Source organism: Nicotiana sylvestris, chromosome 8 (genome assembly GCF_000393655.2).
Source record: "Nicotiana sylvestris chromosome 8, ASM39365v2, whole genome shotgun sequence".
NCBI classification, from domain to species: Eukaryota; Viridiplantae; Streptophyta; class Magnoliopsida; order Solanales; family Solanaceae; genus Nicotiana; species Nicotiana sylvestris.
This window is the reverse complement of record NC_091064.1, coordinates 70,831,986-70,850,768: the sequence shown is the minus strand read 5'-3', so window position 1 is coordinate 70,850,768 and position 18,783 is coordinate 70,831,986. Positions and strand designations below refer to the sequence as shown.

The 18,783-nt window shown below is 39.0% G+C and overlaps 1 long non-coding RNA gene across 1 annotated transcript; it reads right to left on the bottom strand.

Moving 5' to 3' along the window:
• Window positions 1-4,591: 4,591 nt before the first annotated feature.
• LOC104235030 (uncharacterized) lies at window positions 4,592-9,233 on the bottom strand. The gene is made up of 2 exons (XR_713107.2): window positions 8,800-9,233; window positions 4,592-4,914 (listed from the first exon to the last, which is right to left on the bottom strand). It is a non-coding gene; the product is annotated as an uncharacterized lncRNA (long non-coding RNA).
• Between the last annotated feature and the right edge of the window lie 9,550 nt (window positions 9,234-18,783).

Genomic DNA, 18,783 nt, shown 5'->3' with positions numbered 1-18,783 from the left:
TTCAGCAAAGTTATGCATCCGTGTTTGGGTACAACGTGTGGAGATTGATATGGTGGTCGTATGATGGAAACAGGCTTGGCAGGAAATTCAGGATGTTGGAATTGGACCTAATGGCTTATTTGCTTGAATAAGGGAGTATATCTACAGAGTTATCGAGCTAATATGCTCAACTGAGTGGTGGTAGCACGGGAAGGTGCATGAGGTGTTAAACAAGTGATTTCAGACTACTTCAGTGTAGTTCTCAGCACGTTCGAGGACGAACGTATGTTTAAGTGGGGGAGAACTTAACGACCCGATTGGTCGTTTTGAGCTCCGGCGCGTCATTCAGCAGTTCGAGGATGAAGGTTCCAGCAGGTCCGTATGATGATTTCGGACTTGGGCGTATACCCGGATCGGGTTTTGGATAACCCGAGAGCGTTTTGGCGCCTATTGTGGAAGATAGCATTTTAGAAGAAATTGCATCAGTTTGGCTTAAAGTGCATTTCAGTGTTATTGATGTCCGTTTGGAATTCCGAGACTGGGAGTAGCTCCGTATGGTGATTCTGGATTCGGGAGAGCGATCGGAAGTGAATTCGGAGGTCCGTAGGTCATTTTGGAGCCATTTGGCTAAATATAGAAATTTGAAGGTTTTTGGGAAAATTCGACCCGAAGTGGAAATTTTGATATCGGGGTCGGAATGCGATTCCGAAAGTTGGAGAAAGTCCGTAATGTCGAATGTGACTTGTGTGCAAAATTTGAAGTCATTCCTGAATGATTTTGGTAAGGTTTGAGACACTTAGTCTCTTTTAAGGAAGCTTAAGTTGGAAAAGTCAACCGGATATTGACTTATGTGTTAGAGCGCTAAAAATGCGAATTTTATGGTTCGGATAGATTTTTTAGGTGATTTGGGACTTAGGAATGTGTCCGGAATATTTTTGTGATGACCGGTGTAGAATTAAGCTTGAATCGGCAAAGTTAGTATTTTGGCGAATTTCGGTTGATAGGTAAGATTTTGATCCTAGGCTCGGAATGGAATTTCGATAGTTGATGTAGCTTCGTTATGTCATTTTGGACTTGTCTACAAAATTTGAGATCATTCAGACTAGTTTTGACGTGTTTCGACATCGGATGTGAAAATTAGAAGTTTCAAAGTTCATAGGCTTGAATCCGAGGTGAATTTAGTATTTTTGCGTTGTTTTTGGTGATTTGAAGAAACAACTAAGTTTGTGTCATATTATGGGACTTGTTAGTATACTTTGTTGGGATCCCATGAGGCTCGGACAAATTTTGGAAGAGTTTTTGGAAGATTTTTGCCGTTTTGAGCATAAATGTAATGATCTAAAGGTTCATTTTTAGTTCTAGAGATTCAAATTTGATTCCGAGACTTCCGGAATTTTGATAATGAATTATAGGACTGATCTGAAAATTTTGGTCTAATTTCATCAAGTCTTGATTGGGTTTTTGACGCGAAACATGAGTAATTGTTTAACGAGCGAAATGGATATCGCACTAGGCAAATGAGCTCCGAATTGAGTTTCGATTGAAGGGTTGTGTTCGTATTATTATTTGTGACTCATAAGAACAAGAATCGTCTAATTCTGAGTTCGTATAAAGGAGTTAGAGCCTTTTTAGTGAAATTAAAGAGTGTTGGTGCATCAGGTCTGGTGTGGCACTTTTAGCGACCAGATTAGCACCTTTAGCGACCAGATTTGGGTCTTTAGCGACCAGATTTGCTTATTAAAAGCTGTTGCGTTTCTGCTCGTTTTTTTTTACCTATTTTCTTGCAAAATAACACGGTTTGGGGCGATTTTTGAGCAAGAAATCATGAGAAATCTTGAGGTAAGTCACTTGTGATTATTTCTACTCCATAATATTGAATTATCATCGAATAATCCGACTAGATTACATGTTTTTGAGGTGTAAATTGGGGATTTTGGACCTAGGGATTTGAAAATAAGATTTGAAGATTTGAGGGGTAATTTGAACTCCGATTTTGGTAAATTTTATATGTACGGACTCGTGGCGAGACGAGGAATCCGGTGATGTGACTTTCGTAATTTTTCGAGAAGTGAGCCCGGGGCTCGGGTTTTGCCAACTTCGTGATTTTTAGCGTTTTTCGAGTATTTTCGATTGGGTATTTTTCCCTTAGCATATTGAGATGTATTCGCTCTGATTTTGGTTTGATTCGACGCGCGTGGAGGCCGATTTGAGGGGCAAAGGCGTCGCAATCTATAGATTTTACCGGTTCGAGGTGATTAATGATTTTAAATGAGGCACTGAGGGTTTGAAACCCCGGATTGCACAACATACTGCTATGTTGAGATGAGACACGCATTGTATGACGAGCGCGGGGTCATTTACTATTGGGGATTGTGACTTGGTCCATCCCAGTTGATATTTTTACCGCGTAATTGATAAAGATTTATTGTTTTTCACTATGATTGGGCTTATTGCCATATTTGGGCTTCGTGCCAATTATCTGAAATCTTTTGTGAATTTACATCACTATTTTCCTCACGAATTGAAATATTATTTGAACTCAGTCCAATTGAATTATATTATTTTGTGAACTCAGCTACATTTATACTCAACTCGAGATTTAATGATATTTATAATGCTGTTGAGCTGAGCACTATTGTTTTACTGATGCCCAAGAGGCTTATGATTATTTTCTGGACTGATTGAGGCCGAGGGCCATACGTGAGGATATGTTGAGTGATGTGAGGAGGCTTTCAGGCCTCGAGTGTTATGTGAGGAGGCTTTCAGGCCTCGAGTGTGATGTGTGAAGGCTTTCGGGCCTATTGATATTTCGCTTGGGCTGTAGAAGCCCCTCCAGAGTCTGTACACACCCCCAGTGAGCGCAGGGTACCCAGGTGAGTTGGGAGTGGGCCCGAGAGGCCGTTACTTGTGTGTGGTGAGTTGGGAGTGAGCCCGAGGGGCTGATGTTGTGTGCTGGTGAGTTGGGGGTGACTAGGAGTAACGAGGTAGCTGTTGACGTCCGCAGCCCCGTTTTCTCCCTTATCTTTGTTATTTATGATAATTCCAGACTTTGTAAAATATTAGTAAACTCTGTAGTAGCTCATGACTTGTGACACCCCGATTTCGGGCTGAGTTGGGATGGTTTTCCTTGTTCTATCACGTTTATTTCGCATTTAAGATTATATTGCCCATGATTTAGACTTATTCCTGCTAAGTAATTATAAAGAGATGTACTGTTTTGTTGATTGGCTGGCCTTGTCCTCACGAGAGGCGCCATCACGACCGGGTTTGGATTTTGGGTCGTGACACAAGGATAACAAAATTCCTTACTTGAGAGGGTGACACTTAGTGCAACTGTCACACACGATCCCTTAACCTTAACTTTGCTCAGACTGCTTGCTTTGGGGAAACGTCTTCCTGAATGACATTTAGAGGTTATTCTTCTGTCATCCATTCTATTATCGTCGGAATGCAATCGCTGAGTTTCTCATGATACCGACTATTATCAAATCACTCAATCCATAATTCATGTTTAGTTTATGTTGTTCCCCAGTTCATACTGATTTCTATTACTCTAGGGGTCTAACTTTTCTTTTTGGTAATCATGTTAGAGTCATGAACTTGTTTCTCGAAATGAGGATATGATTTTATGGCATATGCTCTTTTGTTGTCTCAAGGCCTATCACTTATCGTCTTTTCCTTCACTTGACTATAGACTCTGTGATTTTTTCATTTTTTTCATTTTTTTAATCTACAGTTGTCATCCATGTATCACATCTTACTCATAATGCTTTATTAACTCTCTTCTTATTTCCCTGCTAACATTTATGTCTATCACTTTATTCTGAAAACTCCAACAAGACATTGTTTTGCTTTTAGCTCCCCTTGCTCCCTTCATTGGCTTTTTGGGTTGCCTAACATTCTCTCTTTACTGGGGATGGGAGTCATACTAAGGTAATAATTATCCCTTCCAGGTGTCTAGTGCCTATCTTTGTAGTACTCATATGTAGTTGTACTATTTTAGAGTGCACCATGTTATACCCCATATTAAACTAAGATACAACATATTGGTAATTCCAAATTCTATTGTAGTTAATGAGTCGCCACATAATTATATTAAAGGTGAATTAGGACACCAATTTTATTAACTCTATATATGGTCTACTAAACTTTAGAGATTCTAGGTGAGGGTTTATTTAATCTTAAAGAGAAGGTGTAAGGCACTGTTTAAAATCCATATTAAAATGGTTTATCATTCGGATTAAAACTCAATTAAGGCTAATTGTACATGTATAATATAATTAATAAATTAATAAAAAGATAATAATTCGATTCAGAGAAAAAATTATCTTGAAATGGACCGATTCATTTCTCAAACAGTTGGACCTCAACGTACGAGGATAATGCGGAGCAAAACCATTTTTATAGTTAAACTAAGCTTAACAAAAACGTGTCAGACTCGATTAGTTTAAAACAATATTTAAAATATTTGAGTCTCTTTGTGATTGACTTCTGAATTAGTTGAGATGGCCTATTTTGACAACATTATAAAATTCTCCCCAACCAACTATTTGAAACCAAATTATTGTTCTAAGTCATCACGTTAAGCCATAATAGCAAATAGGTAAAAGAGTGAAGAAATAATCAGAGTGTTGATTTAAAGTTTTCTTACTTTGGTTATATATTGCTATGTGATAAAACTATGCTTATTATAAAGTATCATATATCAAATAAGGTCCCAACAAGCCACATATTTAGAGGAACAATCAGGAAACACAGAAAAAGGAAACGAGCAATATGGAAATTCAAAAGAGTGATTGACTGGCTCTTCTGCCAGCATCCCAAAGGGATAATTTTCTTGCGGCTATCTCAAGCAATAATGAGAATGTGAGACGGATGTTGACTCCATGGTTGGCGCGGCATCGTCGAGTCTCAAAAAGGGACTCTTCGGCTCCGCTGTTCATACGAAACAAAGAAAATAAAGTAAAGGAAGAGGTTAGAGATACTCATAGAATAAAATCATATATGCTATTTAATGAAGGACAGAGGAACTCATCGTTCTTAGTGTGCCTCCAAAATAATTCAAATGTATCCAAGTAAACATACATACATTTGCTCAACCAAATAGTGCAAAACTAAACCAATAAACTACTTATTACAAACAAATGGGACACCATTCATACATATTATGGGATATTCACACAAGCAGGTAGTATGTGAGAGACATAATCTAAATATAAAGGATAGAAACAGTAGCCATTTTCCACATAAATCAAAGCAGCGTAATTTGAACTTGAGATTTAACATTATGAACATACCGTTAAATCTTCCTACATGGTTTTTTTCAATAGACATGAATAAAATAATTCCTAACATCATGATATCTAAGCATAAAGTAACATCATTAATTTATGGAAGTGTACAAATTTATATTGCAACTGAAGGGAACCAGAGAGAAGACTTAACCCAATTTCATTTAACTTAATCACTAATTTATGATATATGACTCGGCAAAATAAGAAACCTAAAGTTCAAACCTGGTGTTTTAAAACTTAGACAAATAACCTTAGAACTACTCATTTAGTTAAAGAAGAAATTCGGCAAAGCTATGAGAAAATACTTTACTAGATCATAAATTCGATATATAGCATATTAATCATCAATACATTTATAATCTACTCCTATGTGAGAATAAAGCATCAACAAGTGTAACGATCCGGCTGGTCGTTTCAGGAATTACCGCTCCGTTTCCCCCCTTTTTCTGCTTCTTTATGCTTTGTTCATCTGTGTTATACGGTATCGGGTTGGTCGGTTCGAATTCGGAATGATTTTCGAAAGGTTTGAGACATTTAGTCTTTTCTGAGTAAGCTTAAGTTGAAAAAGTCAACCGGATGTTGACTTATGTGAAAAAGGTCTTGGATGTGAATTTCGATTATTCGGATAGCTCCGTGAGGTGATTTGGAACTTAGGAGCGTGATGGGAATGTGTTTTGGAGGTATGTAGTAGATTTAGGTTTGAATTGGCGAAATTGGAATTTTGGCATCTTTCTGGTTGGTAGCGGAGATTTTGATATAAGGGTCAGAGTGGAATTCCGGAAGTTGCAATAGGTCCGTTGTGTCATATGTGACGTGTGTGCAAAATTTCAGGTCATTCGGATGAGGTTTGATAGATTTTTTGATAGAAAGCGGAATTTCGAGGTTTTGAAATTCATAGGCTTGAATCTGAGGGTGATTTGGTGTTCTGGCATTGTTTCGAGTGTTCCGAGGGTTGGAACAAGTTTGAATAGTGTTATGTGACTTGTTGGCGTGGTTGGTTGAGGTCCCGGGGGCCTCGGGGTGATTTCGGATGGTTGACGGGGAATTTGGAGTTGGAAATTTGCAGATGAAGCTGCTGAAGTTCCTGTCATAACCGCACCTGTGGCTTGGGGATCGCAGGTGCGGGACCGTAGAAGCGGATGAGCAGTCGCAAATGCGGAAATGGGCGAGAGGATCTGGAACCACATATGCGGAGGTTCGAGCGCACCTGCGATAGTGCAATTGTCCTTGAGCGGATAAGTGGCTTTCGCAGATGCGCACCTAGGACCGCAGGTGCGGGTCTGCAAGTGCGAGATTTTTGACCGCATAAGCGGTTTAGCTGGGGCAGAACATATAAATTAAGTCCTTCGCGAATTTTCGGTTATTCCACCATTTTCAGATGCAAGTTTGAGTTTGGGAGAGCAATTTGAAGAGGGAATTCAAGAGGGTTTCGTGGAGGTAAGGGTTTTGGACCCTAAAATTGATTCTATGATGGTTTTTAACTGTTTAAGCTTGAAATCTATGGAAATTAGTAGCAAAATTGGGAATTTAGGCCTTGGAAATTGGTGACCTTAATCTAGGGTTTTGAGCGGTCATTTGTGGTCGGATTTTGGTATATTTGGTGCGCATGACCTCGTGAGAGTGTAAGGACTCTAGTTTTGTGAATTTTATCGGAATCTGAGACGTGGGCCTGTGAGTCGAGTTTGGCCAATTTCGGAATTTTTGGTGTTAATTGGTTATTTTGGAGTGAGCTTTGTTCCCTTAGCATATTTTGATGGTGTAAATTTGTTTTTGGTTAGATTTGGAGCATCCAGAGGCCGAGTCGAGAGGCAAAGGCATTGCAGGCTAGGGTTTGGACCCGATTGAGGTAAGTAATGATTGTAAATGTTGTCCTGAGTGTATGAAACCTCGAATTTCATATCGTTGTGCTACTTTGAGGTGATGCACACGCTAGATGACGAGCGTGGGGTCGTGCACAGTTGGGGACTGTGACTTAGTCCGTCCCGTATGACTGTTAAGTCGCGTATTTGGTTGAAAAATGTTTGATATCATTGTGTTTTGGAACATATTATCATGTTTTAGGCTGAATGTCATATTTGGGCCTCGTGCCAACTATTTTGGACCCTTAGGGGATTTTTACTACTATTCCTCACTGTTTTGACTTCACATTTGTACTCAATCATGTTGTATTCTACTGTTTTCATAACTAAGTCATATTTACTTCGTTTTGATATTTTAAATGACATTTTGGGCTGAGCATTATGTTTTACTGTTGCCCGAGTGGCTTGAGAGATTTCTGACTGAGTAAGGTCGAGGGCCTATGTTGTGAGGATATTATGGGGTCCGGCTGCGCGCCGCAGTAGTGTTGTACTGATTCATGATTTTGAGGTCGAGGGCCTGATTTTTTATGCCTCAAGGTGGCTTGTTATGAGACCGAGGACCTGTTTGATTATGCCACGAGATGGCTTGTTAGAGCGCTTGGGCTGTAGGAGCCCCTCCAAGAGTCTCCACGCCCCCTGTGAGCGGGGGTACTTAGTGTGAGATGTGATGTTGCCCAAGGGGTTGTTGTTGTTTCATGTTATTGCCCGAGGGGCTGATACGAGTGAGTGTGAGGTAGCGCAAGGGGCTGGTTCTATTGATATTTTGCCCGAGGAGCGCTTGTGGTATATGATTTGCCCGAGGGGCTGTTTACATTTCTATTCTTTTCTCACTGTTTTCATCACTCGGTTGAAACTATTGAATGTTGTTTAAAAAAGGTTTTACTGAACTGAGATGTTTTTACGAGTGTTATTGCGTTACTGCATTATTTTGGACTTATACTATTTTGCTGTAGCGTTATGTTGTGGTTTATGTGTTTTCTTACTGCTCAGTTGTCTTTACTTTTATTACTTACTGTGTTGGCGTACTCACATTACTCCCTGCACCTTGTGTGTAAATCTAGGAGCATCGGGTCGCGATAACGAGTGTTGATTTGGCTTTCAGCAGGCTTTCGGAGTTGACTAGGTAGCTGCTTGGCGTTCGCAGCCCAGTGCTTCTCCTTCTTATCTTTATTTAGCTTTGCATTAGCTTTGTTTCAGAATATGTTGCCTTTTCACATTCCTAGACAAGTTGTAGACATGACTGGTGACACCCCGATGTCGGGCCGTGTTTTGTTTCCGCACTGTTCTACTCTGTCTTACATTTTGGGATTTTAGCTTATAAATGACTTATTATAATTGTTTGGTTGGTTTTGGGGGTTTGTGTCGGCTGACCTAGTTTCACGATAGGCGCCATCACGATCGGGTCCGTTTTAGGTTTGTGACAACAAGACAATAACATTTCCAGAAACTTATAATATAAAAGAGAAACGGAAGAAAAAGAATTTTAACGAGCTCGTAATCACTAACATTGTCGTATTACAATTAGAAAACATGATGAAAGAATTTAGGTAGATCTTAACATCACAAGTCTAGACATGTATCTCTAAATCCTGACTTAAAAATTAACCATCTCAAACCCAACAAATTTTAAAACGAATGAAGCAATAGAAATTCGATTTAGAGCTAACCTTTTTGGAGACAGTGAACTTGAGCTTTGAGGCTTCAGATCCACTCCCTTTTGATGAGATTGAAACCAATAGAGATTAAAAAAAATAACACTAGGGTCCTATAAAGATGATAGTCAAATGAATAGCTTTGTTGAGGAATTTTCGGATGATAAAACTTGGTTTTCTAGAGGAGATTCCAGAATGCCCTTCGGATGAGACTTGGAGAGGTATTTATAGGCCAAAAACAAAGATTTAGGGTTTCATGAGCGGGAATTAAAACTTTCAGATTTCAAACAAAGTCAAACAGAGCTATTCAAATCCGAATGTTGGAATAGTAGCAGGGATTCACGTGATTCACTCAGTTCTTTCACGAAATGGTAAGATCTTGACTGAGGCGGAGAGATTCGACAAGTCTTGTAGTGTAAAAATGGGAGGATCATCTCTTGGTCATCGATACACGCCAAAATAGATGAGAGAAGGTCTTATTTTGCTTGAAATGGGCAGGCAAAAGCTGTACTTGATTGTTGGAGGTTGAATTTTAGCTAAAAATGGAGAAGAGTACAAAGGCATAGCTATGAAGGACAAGGCTAAGAGAGGCACTATTGCGGTCAAACGCACACACAAGTATACGTTTTTCTTTCTTTAAGCGCCATATGCCTTCTCTAATTGTTGCTTATTTACATTTTTCTTGTCCTTCACTTGGGGGGAAATACCAAAGGGTGTCCCCCTTTGTCTTATTATTATTATTATTTTAATTTTCTTTCTTTTTCTTTCGTATTTTATTCAATTTTACTTCAATTCTCTTTATCTTCATACTTCTTTATTCCTATACAGTTAAAATATAATATTTAGCACAAAGTAATATAATTAATACTCAAAAGTTGATTAAAAATACTAGAACGTGAGGCAACAATAGGTAAATATATGAATTTTTGGTCGAATATCATCACCCCACACTTAAAATCTTGCTCGTCTTCGAGTAAGCAAGCAATTTGCATTATTTTTAGCACTTTATATTTAAACATTTGAAGCACACTACACCAATAACTATGGTTGATAGCAACAATTAAACTTTAGCATATGAAATCACATACACTTCCTTTTTTTCTTATGGCAAACTTCAAAAATATTCAAACATAGACAACATGCTTATAACAATCCTAGCCTCAAAACCTACTCAATGTCACAATGCACTCATGGCTTGAACACTCAACATCGTAGAGAAATCTAATAATGTTGCCTATCCCTCGCGAAACCATGTGCACTCACAACAAAAGCAAATAGAGTAAGTTGAGTTCACACATTCGAATATCATGATCAAATATAGATTAAGGTCTCACATATATCAAAGAAAATCTCTCACTCTCACGAAAGAAGTCACATTTATGCAACTGGTACCATAAGCTTGCCCATAAAGTAAATCTCCACTAAAGCAGGCTCACTCGGTCTAAAATCAATTAGGATTTTTTCGTGGCTGTAATGTGGGCTAAGGGGTGGGTAGCATATATATTTAGGAATAATGACTCAAGCTACTAAGCACTTTAACACATCACATGATAACTTGAATGCAAATTCCTCAATCCACTTTAGTTTCATAACTACAATCACCCTGTTACACCCTATATTTTCGTATGTTAGAGTATCCGTAAGTCAATTGATGTGAGCTCAGAAATGAGATCAACTTTGAAAATACATAAAGTAAGTTAATCCTTCTATAATGGAGGTTACAAATCTTTATGATCATGAATAACGAGTACCAAAAGGGTTTGAAAGCTTAGGCGCTAAATGAATCAAAGAAAATAAGTTTCGTCGAATGTCGACAAGTTTGGAATGTTATAACCTATACTTTTGGGGTGATACAAGGGTGATTAACATGATGATGAGGTTATGTTATGAGTTAGTTTAGTCGTATTATAGTCGTGTGTTATGTTTTTAAGTCAAGCAAGTTGTGGAACAAAAGTTGGAAAAGGTCATCACAAGTTACATTCAAAAATGAGTTGAAACTTAGGTTAAATGTAGTTGAGCTTTTCTACAAACATACTTTGAATCAAGGGATGATCTATATATTAAATTGAAGATCTATGAGTCTAGTTTTCAACTCATTAAACCTTTTATCAATACGATCTCGGAGTATAGAGATATTTGCATTTTCGCGAGACCGCGCAGCTAGTAGGTGACAAGTAGGTGCATCACCTACTTGCCAAAAAGAGAGGCCTCAACTAAGTCGGTCAAGAGGGGAATTTTAAGGGATTATAAACTCAGTTATTTCACCTATATTTCAGACCAATAAAACCTAATTGAACCCCTGCAACTCCTCCCCAAAAATCCCACACAAACCCTAGGGTATTCCGGGTTTTACGACGCGATTCTAGTGCTGAAAAGTCCGGACAGCTTGCTAGTTTCTCTTTCTCCTTCTTGTAGCCGTGTTGAGGAACTTATTTTTGATGAAAAGGCACCAGGTTTCGTGGGTTATACTCAATACAAGGTAAGTTTATGCTTCTCTTTCCATTATCTATGCGTTTGCGAGTTGTAACTCGATCGTAAAGAATAGACCTAGCTAGTTTCGAAAGAATGGTATGTTGTTTGTTCTTGTGTAATGGTTGGCTGGTTGTAAACTTATTTTTAAGTTGAATTCATGGCTGGTTTATTGGATAAGAGGTATAATGATGTACTTTTGGTTGTATTTCCCAATTTGAAAGAAAAGACAAGTCGAAACGTGTTTAAGTAAACTGAAAAATTATTTTTGAGTTGATGAACTTGTGGGAATATTTTTGGGATATTTCGTGTTGGTATTGGGTTGTATCTTTTACTACTATTTTTATGGAGTTGAGATGAGGAAGGTTGTGGAGAAACACCACATAATGGCAAGGTTGTTTGCTGGTCGTTCGTCGTAACATTTTCGGGTTGGTTGACACTATTATGGTTGTCGTGTTGTGTATGAAGTGATAGGGGTATGTTGGGATGTTTGTGATTGTTTTGACTAGTGTGAAGTCATATATATAGGGGAGGTTCTGTCCGTTTCATTGTAAAATAGGTTGCGGTCGATACATAATAGTTACGACGCTTAAACGATAACGAGAGTGTCATTTCTCTTATTGTAGACTAAGGAGCCGTGAAATTGCATAGCTTGAGGTTGGGAAGAATATACAAGGTATGTTAAGGCACTTACTTCTTTCTTTTGGCATGATCTAAAGTGACATGAACATAAACGGTACGCTAATTCATAACGGATCTACTCCTAGAAACTAAGGTTGTCCATGTTGTTCTTTCCTTATAAAGTTATTCTAAACAAGTGTGTATGATCCTTAAATCCCACTAAGGTTCATATTGATGGTAGGGATGTCCATAATGTTAATCGAAGGTGCAATGACCTTACATCACTCCGAAAGGGTTAGAACGTGATTCCATGAGTCGAGCATGCATTATATATATGTATCTATTTTACTCTACCGAGCCGCGCTATAGTCAGCCGGGTATGGCACATATTGTGCAACCACTGATCGGTTGGGTTAACCGAGCTCCACGTTGCCGGGTACGATTCTACCAAGCCTTATGATGGCCGGGTACATTTTTACCGAGTCCTCTTTGAGGCCGGGTACGATATGATGATGATGATGCCCACAGAGGCGAATGTTCTTAAAAAGTTCATGTATATATATGTATTATGCATTTCATGTCAGTAGCCCCCAGAGGCACTCAGATGTTATAGGTTGTATCTCCTCTATCTCTCCTTACATTACTGTTCTTGTTTATGCTTTCCTGCCTTACATACTCGATACTTTATTCGTACTGACATCCCTTTTGCCTGGGGATGCTGTGTGTCATGCCCGAAGGTCCCGATTGATAAGTTGACAGTCCTCCTAGTAGGCTATCAGCTCAGCGAAGGTGTTGGTGCACTCCACTTGCTCCGGAGTTGCCTAGTTGGTCAGTATGCTTTGGATATGTATTGATTGGTATGGCGGGGCTCTGTCCCGATCTTTATGATTTTATGTACTCTTAGAGGCTTGTAGATAGATGTCAGGTGTAGGGACACTTGTATGGCCTTATCGGCCTATGTTTTGAGTTTACAAATGGTCATATCGGCCTTATAGGCCCGTATGTCACATATATAAGTTTCTATATCATTTTGGGTCTTCATATGTTGAGTATTCCCTTATGTTTTATTCTTGTTATCTCATGACCGGTTTTCTGGATCATTTACTCATGATAGTATGATAAGAAAGATATGTTACGTTGGTACTCGGTTAAGTAAAGCACCGGGTGCCCATCGCGGCCCTCTGATTCGAGTCGTGACACACCCCCAACAATCTTCCCTCTTTCTTTAAGCACTAATTTAAGTTATACCCACTAGCAAGAACAAGACAACAATTATTCACCTATATTTTTTCTTCACTTATTTCAGATTTTTCTTTTTTTTTTCTTTTTCAAATTTTGCTAGTGGTGTATTATTTTACAAAATAAGTACACCCTTCTTTCTTTCATTAGTTCCACTCAAAAGATACCCCACACTTAGTCCCTTCTTACTTCTTTTAGCGCTAATTTCATAATTAAAGTGCTTTAAGAGGTAAAAGAATCAAAAAAATGTCAATTATGAACAAAAAGGGTATAGGCTTGTAACGTGGGTGCCAAATAAAAGTCTATAGGCTAAAAAGAGTTAACTAGGGATAAATTTTATTCATGGTAAGTAATAAGCTCAAAAAGATCAAAGAAAGCCTAAAATCATTTTTCAAATCGAGCATCACCTAAAATTTCGCTTCAACTTACATACCGAGCAAGTTCTAGACACAAGTACAATACATAGACTACACAAAAATCTCACTACACATGGCACATGATTCACTAAGGACAGCCCCATTCCAACTCTCAAACTAATGCAAGTATTCATAGAGCCACGAGATATTGAGCATTAAGCACAAAATGAACATAAGTCAAGTAAATGCGACATAGGTGTCACAAGACATGATATCTAATTAAACAAGGCATCATCAATAATTTCAAATCATAGGGAAGATACTACACATGCCAAAGCCTAAATATGCTATTATAAAACAAGTCAAGGTCGCTTAGGAATCTCATCTTTCTTCCATTTATTCCCTAAAGTCTTAGCTACTCTAAAAATAAAATAAAAACTACTACCCGGTTCAAACTGCATCCCATATAAAAGAACCAAGGCACAAAGAAAAATCACAGGGGATTATTGCTACCTAAAGAAAGCTAAAAACATGTTTTTGTGTTTTTTATTTTTTTGTAATTTTATTAGACTTTAATCCCTCAAGAAGGAGATCCATCGTCAGGAAAAGTCAAAATTTTGAGCTTTTGTTTTCTTCAAATTTTCGTTTTTTGTTTCTAAATATTATTTTTTTCTTTACATAAAAACTACTACACTAAGAAAGAATACTATAACTAACCTAGGATAGCACGAAAAATAATCCAAACAATCTCCTCACCCCACACATAAAATTGTGCAATGTCCTCAATGCACATTATAAATAACAAGAGGGTAAAAGAGACTCCCTATTTGTTACATCCCTTACTTTAATATTAGGATAAGTTGTAGTAATACATATGAGCTTGAAAGGAGTAACTGATTGTTCCTCTTTTGGCTACTAATTTATCTTCGGAGGAAAATATGAGAATTTGTTTTCTACATTACACCAAGAAGATGAGAATTGGGTAAGCGAGCCCTTACAATGAAGAGTGAGTCGGAAATAAAATTTGAAGTACATTGTTGTTTTAATAGGGGACCTACTATTAATTTGTTATCAAATCCAATTTCACATAGCATGTTGCTGTGTTTTACGTGTTTTCTTATCGCTCAACTACTTTTACTTTTATTACTCACTGAGTTGGCGTACTCACATTACTCCTTGCACCTCGTGTGCAGATTCAAGAGCCTCAAGTACCGCTAGCGAGTGCTGATTGCTTCCAGCAGGTTGTTCGTAGTTCACTAGGTAGTTGTTCGGCGTTCGCAACCCATTGTTTCTCCCTCTTATATTACTTTTGTACTAGTTCTATAATAGACTCTATAGTCTGTTTCATACTTTTAGACAGATGTTTAGATGCTCATGACTGGTGACACCCCGATGTCGGGATGTGTTTATTTCTGCTTTTGTTCTATTTCACTTTATTTTGGGATTTATCACCTATTAATGACTTAAATTGAATTATTATAACTGTTTAAATGGATTGGGAGTTTGTGTCAGCTGGCCTTGCATCACGATAGGCGCCATCACGACTGAGTCCGGTTTAGGGTCGTGACAATACCACTGCGGCGCGCAGCCCGATCCCATAATAGCCTCACAACACAGGCCCTCGACCTTACTTAGTCAGAAATCTCTAAAAGCCACTCGGGCAGAGCAAAATATGATGCTTAGCTCAAAATATCATTTAAGATGTCAAAACAGAGTAAACATGGCTGAGTTATGAAAATAGTGGAATATAGCATGACTGAGTACAAATATAAAGTCAAAACAGTGAGGAATAATAGTAAAATTCCCCTAAGGGTCCAAAACAGTTGGAACGAGGCCCAAATATGGCATTCAGCCCAAAACATGATGATGTCAAATAGTTTTCAATCAATTACGCAATTAAACAGTCATACGAGATGGACTAAGTCACAATCCCCAACGGTGCACGACCCCACGCACGCCATCTAGCGTGCGCGTCACCTCAAAGTTGCACAACAATGTGAAATCTGGGGTTTCAAACCCTCAGGACAACATTTACAATCATTACTCACCTCTATCTGGTCCAAACTCTATCCCGCGATGCCTTTGCCTTTCAAATCGGCCTCCGGATTCTCTAAATCTAACCAAAATCAGTACACAACCATCAAAATATGCTAAGGGAACAAAGCCCACTCGAAACATGCCAACCTATCCAAACTCACCAAATGCCTTCGAGACCTCAACCAAACATGCCAACCTATCCCATAACGTTATTCAAACTTGTTCCAACCTTCGGAACGCTCAAAATAACATCAAAAGACCAAATTTGCCTCGGATTCAAGCCTAAGAATTCCAAAAATTTCCAAATTCCACTTTCGATCAAACGTCTATGAAACCTTGTCTGAATAACCTAAAATTTTGCACACACGTCACAAATGACACAACGGATATAATCCAACTTCCGGAATTCCATTCTGACCCCTATATCAAAATCTCACCTATCAACCAGAAAACGCCAAAATTCCAATTTTGCCAATTCAAGCCTCCAGACCTCCAAAACACATTCGATCACGTTCCAAAGTTCCAAATCAGCTCCCGAAGTGATTCAAACCATCGGAACTCACATCCGAGCCCTTTGTCACATAAGTCAACATCCGTTTGACTTTTCCAACTTAAGTTCACTCAAAAAAGACTAAGTGTCTCAAACCTTACCAAGACCTCTCCGAACCCGAGCCAACCAACCCGATAACATATAATACAGCTGAACAAGGCAATAAGAAGTAGAAATAGGGGAAACAGAGCGGTAACTCATGAAATGACCGGCTGGATCGTTACATCCTCCCCTTCTTAAACAAATGTTCATCCTCAAACGAGTTAAGGAACATACCTGAAGACTCGAATAGGTGAGGATATTTGCTCCGCATCTCCCGCTCGGTCTCCCAGGTAGCCTCCTCCATGGACCGATCTCTCCCCTACACTTTCACTTAAGCTATATCCTTTGACCTCAACTTCCAAAACTGATGCTCCAAAATAGCTACTGGCTCCACATCATAAGTCAAATCATCAAAAAAAACTAAACCATGCTGATGTCCAAAACATGAGACGGATCACCAATATACTTCCGGAGCATAGAAACATGAAATATCGGATGCACGCTCGACAAGCTGGGTGGCAAAGCAAGATCATAGGTCACCTCCCCAATACTCCGAAGCACCTCAAAAGGCCCAATGAACTGAGGACTCAATTTACCCTTCTTCCCAAATCTCATAACATCCTTTATGGGTGAAACCTTCTCACCAACCTTGTAGGACACATCCCGAACCTTCCTGTCAGCATAACTCTTTTGTCTCGATTGCGCCGTACGAAGTCTCTCCTGAATCACCTTCACCTTGTCTAAAGCATCCTATACCAAATATATACCCAATAGCCTAGCCTCACCCGGCTCAAACCAACCAACTGGAGATCTACATCGCCTCCCATACAAAGCCTCATATGGAGCCATCTGAATACTCGACTGGTAACTATTGTTATAAGCAAACTCTATGAGCGGTAGAAACTGATCCCATGACCCTCCAAAATCAATGACACAAGCACGCAACATGTCCTCTAATATCTGAATAGTGTCGGACTGCCCGTCCGTCTGAGGGTGAAAAGTTGTGCTCAACTCAACCTAAGTGCCCAACTCTCGCCGCACAGACCTCCAAATATGTGAAGTAAACTGAGTGCCCCTATCTGAAATGATGGAAACTGGGACACCATGCAAACGAACAATCTCCCGGATATAGATCTCTGCCAACCGCTCTGAAGAATAGGTAATACACACAGGAATAAAGTGTGCCAACTTGGTCAGCTAATCTACAATCACCCAAATAGCATCGAACTTCTTCAAAGTCCATGGGAGCCTAACTACAAAGTCCATGGTGATACGCTCCCCTTTCCACTCCGGAATATCCATCTGCTAAAGTAAGCCACCCGATCTCTGATGCTCATATTTCAACTATTGACAATTGAGATATTGAGCTACAAATCCCACAATGTCCTTCTTCATTCTCCTCCACCAATAATATTGTCTTAGATCCTGATACGGTACCCGGATGAATGGAATACTGCGAGCTATGGGCCTCCTCCAGAATCAACTCCCGAAGCCCATCTACATTGGGCACACATATTCGGCCCTGCATCCTCAACACCCCATCATCACCAATAATCATATCTCTGGCACCATCGTGCTGAACTCTGTCCTTAAAGACAAGCAAATAAGGATCATCATACTGGCGCTCTATAATGCGATCAAATAAGGAAGACCGAGAAATCAAACAAGCCAATATCCGACTAGGCTCCGAAATATCTAACCTCATGAACTGATTGACCAAGGCCTAAATATCAACTGCAAGAGGTCTTTCCCCAACTGGAATATGTGCCAAACTCCCCATACTCACCGATTTTCAACTCAAAGCATCGGCCACCACATTGGCCTTCCCCAGATGACACAAGATAGTAATCTCATAATCCTTTAGTAACTCCAACCATCCCCGCTGCCTCAAATTGAGATCCTTCTGCTTGAACAAGTGCTAGAAGCTACAATGATCTGTAAATAACTCACAAGACACACCATACGAATAATGCCTCCAAATCTTCAACGCGTGAACAATGGCAGCCAACTCCAAATCATGAACATGGTAGTTCTTCTCATGGGGATTCAACTGACGAGAATCATAAGCAATAACTCTACTCTCCTGCATGAACACACACCCAATACCAACTCTCGAAGCTTTACAATACACGGTATATGAACCTGGAGCTAATGGCAAAACTAACACTGGAGATATGGTCAAGGTTGTTGTTACACCCCATATTTTTGTACATGGAAGTACACCATAAGTAAATTGATATAAGCTCAAAAATGAGATGTTACATTCCGCATTTTCATACGTTAAGGTTTCGTCTTAAGTTAATCGACTTAAGTTCGCAAATGAGATTTATTTTGGGATTATAAGTATTACGCTATTTCGAACAAGTGATAAGTTAATTCAAGAAAGTGAGATGGTAAGAAATTCAAAGAAAATGAGCTCCGTCTATGTTTGGCAATTTAGGGATAAAATAAGGCCCAAGCTAAAATACCCGGTATTTATGAAGTAGTACCATAAAAGGTACCATATGGCCATGATAGTAAGATGTATAAGGTATGTTTAAAGTGAGTAGTGTTATAAGTAATTTGAGATGATTCTTAATTAAGTGGATAATTGGGTAATTGGTTGATTATTGGTTAATAGGGGAATTAACTAGTTAATTAATAATTAGTGACTAATTAAGATCTTGGATTGGATAAGCCTAAGAG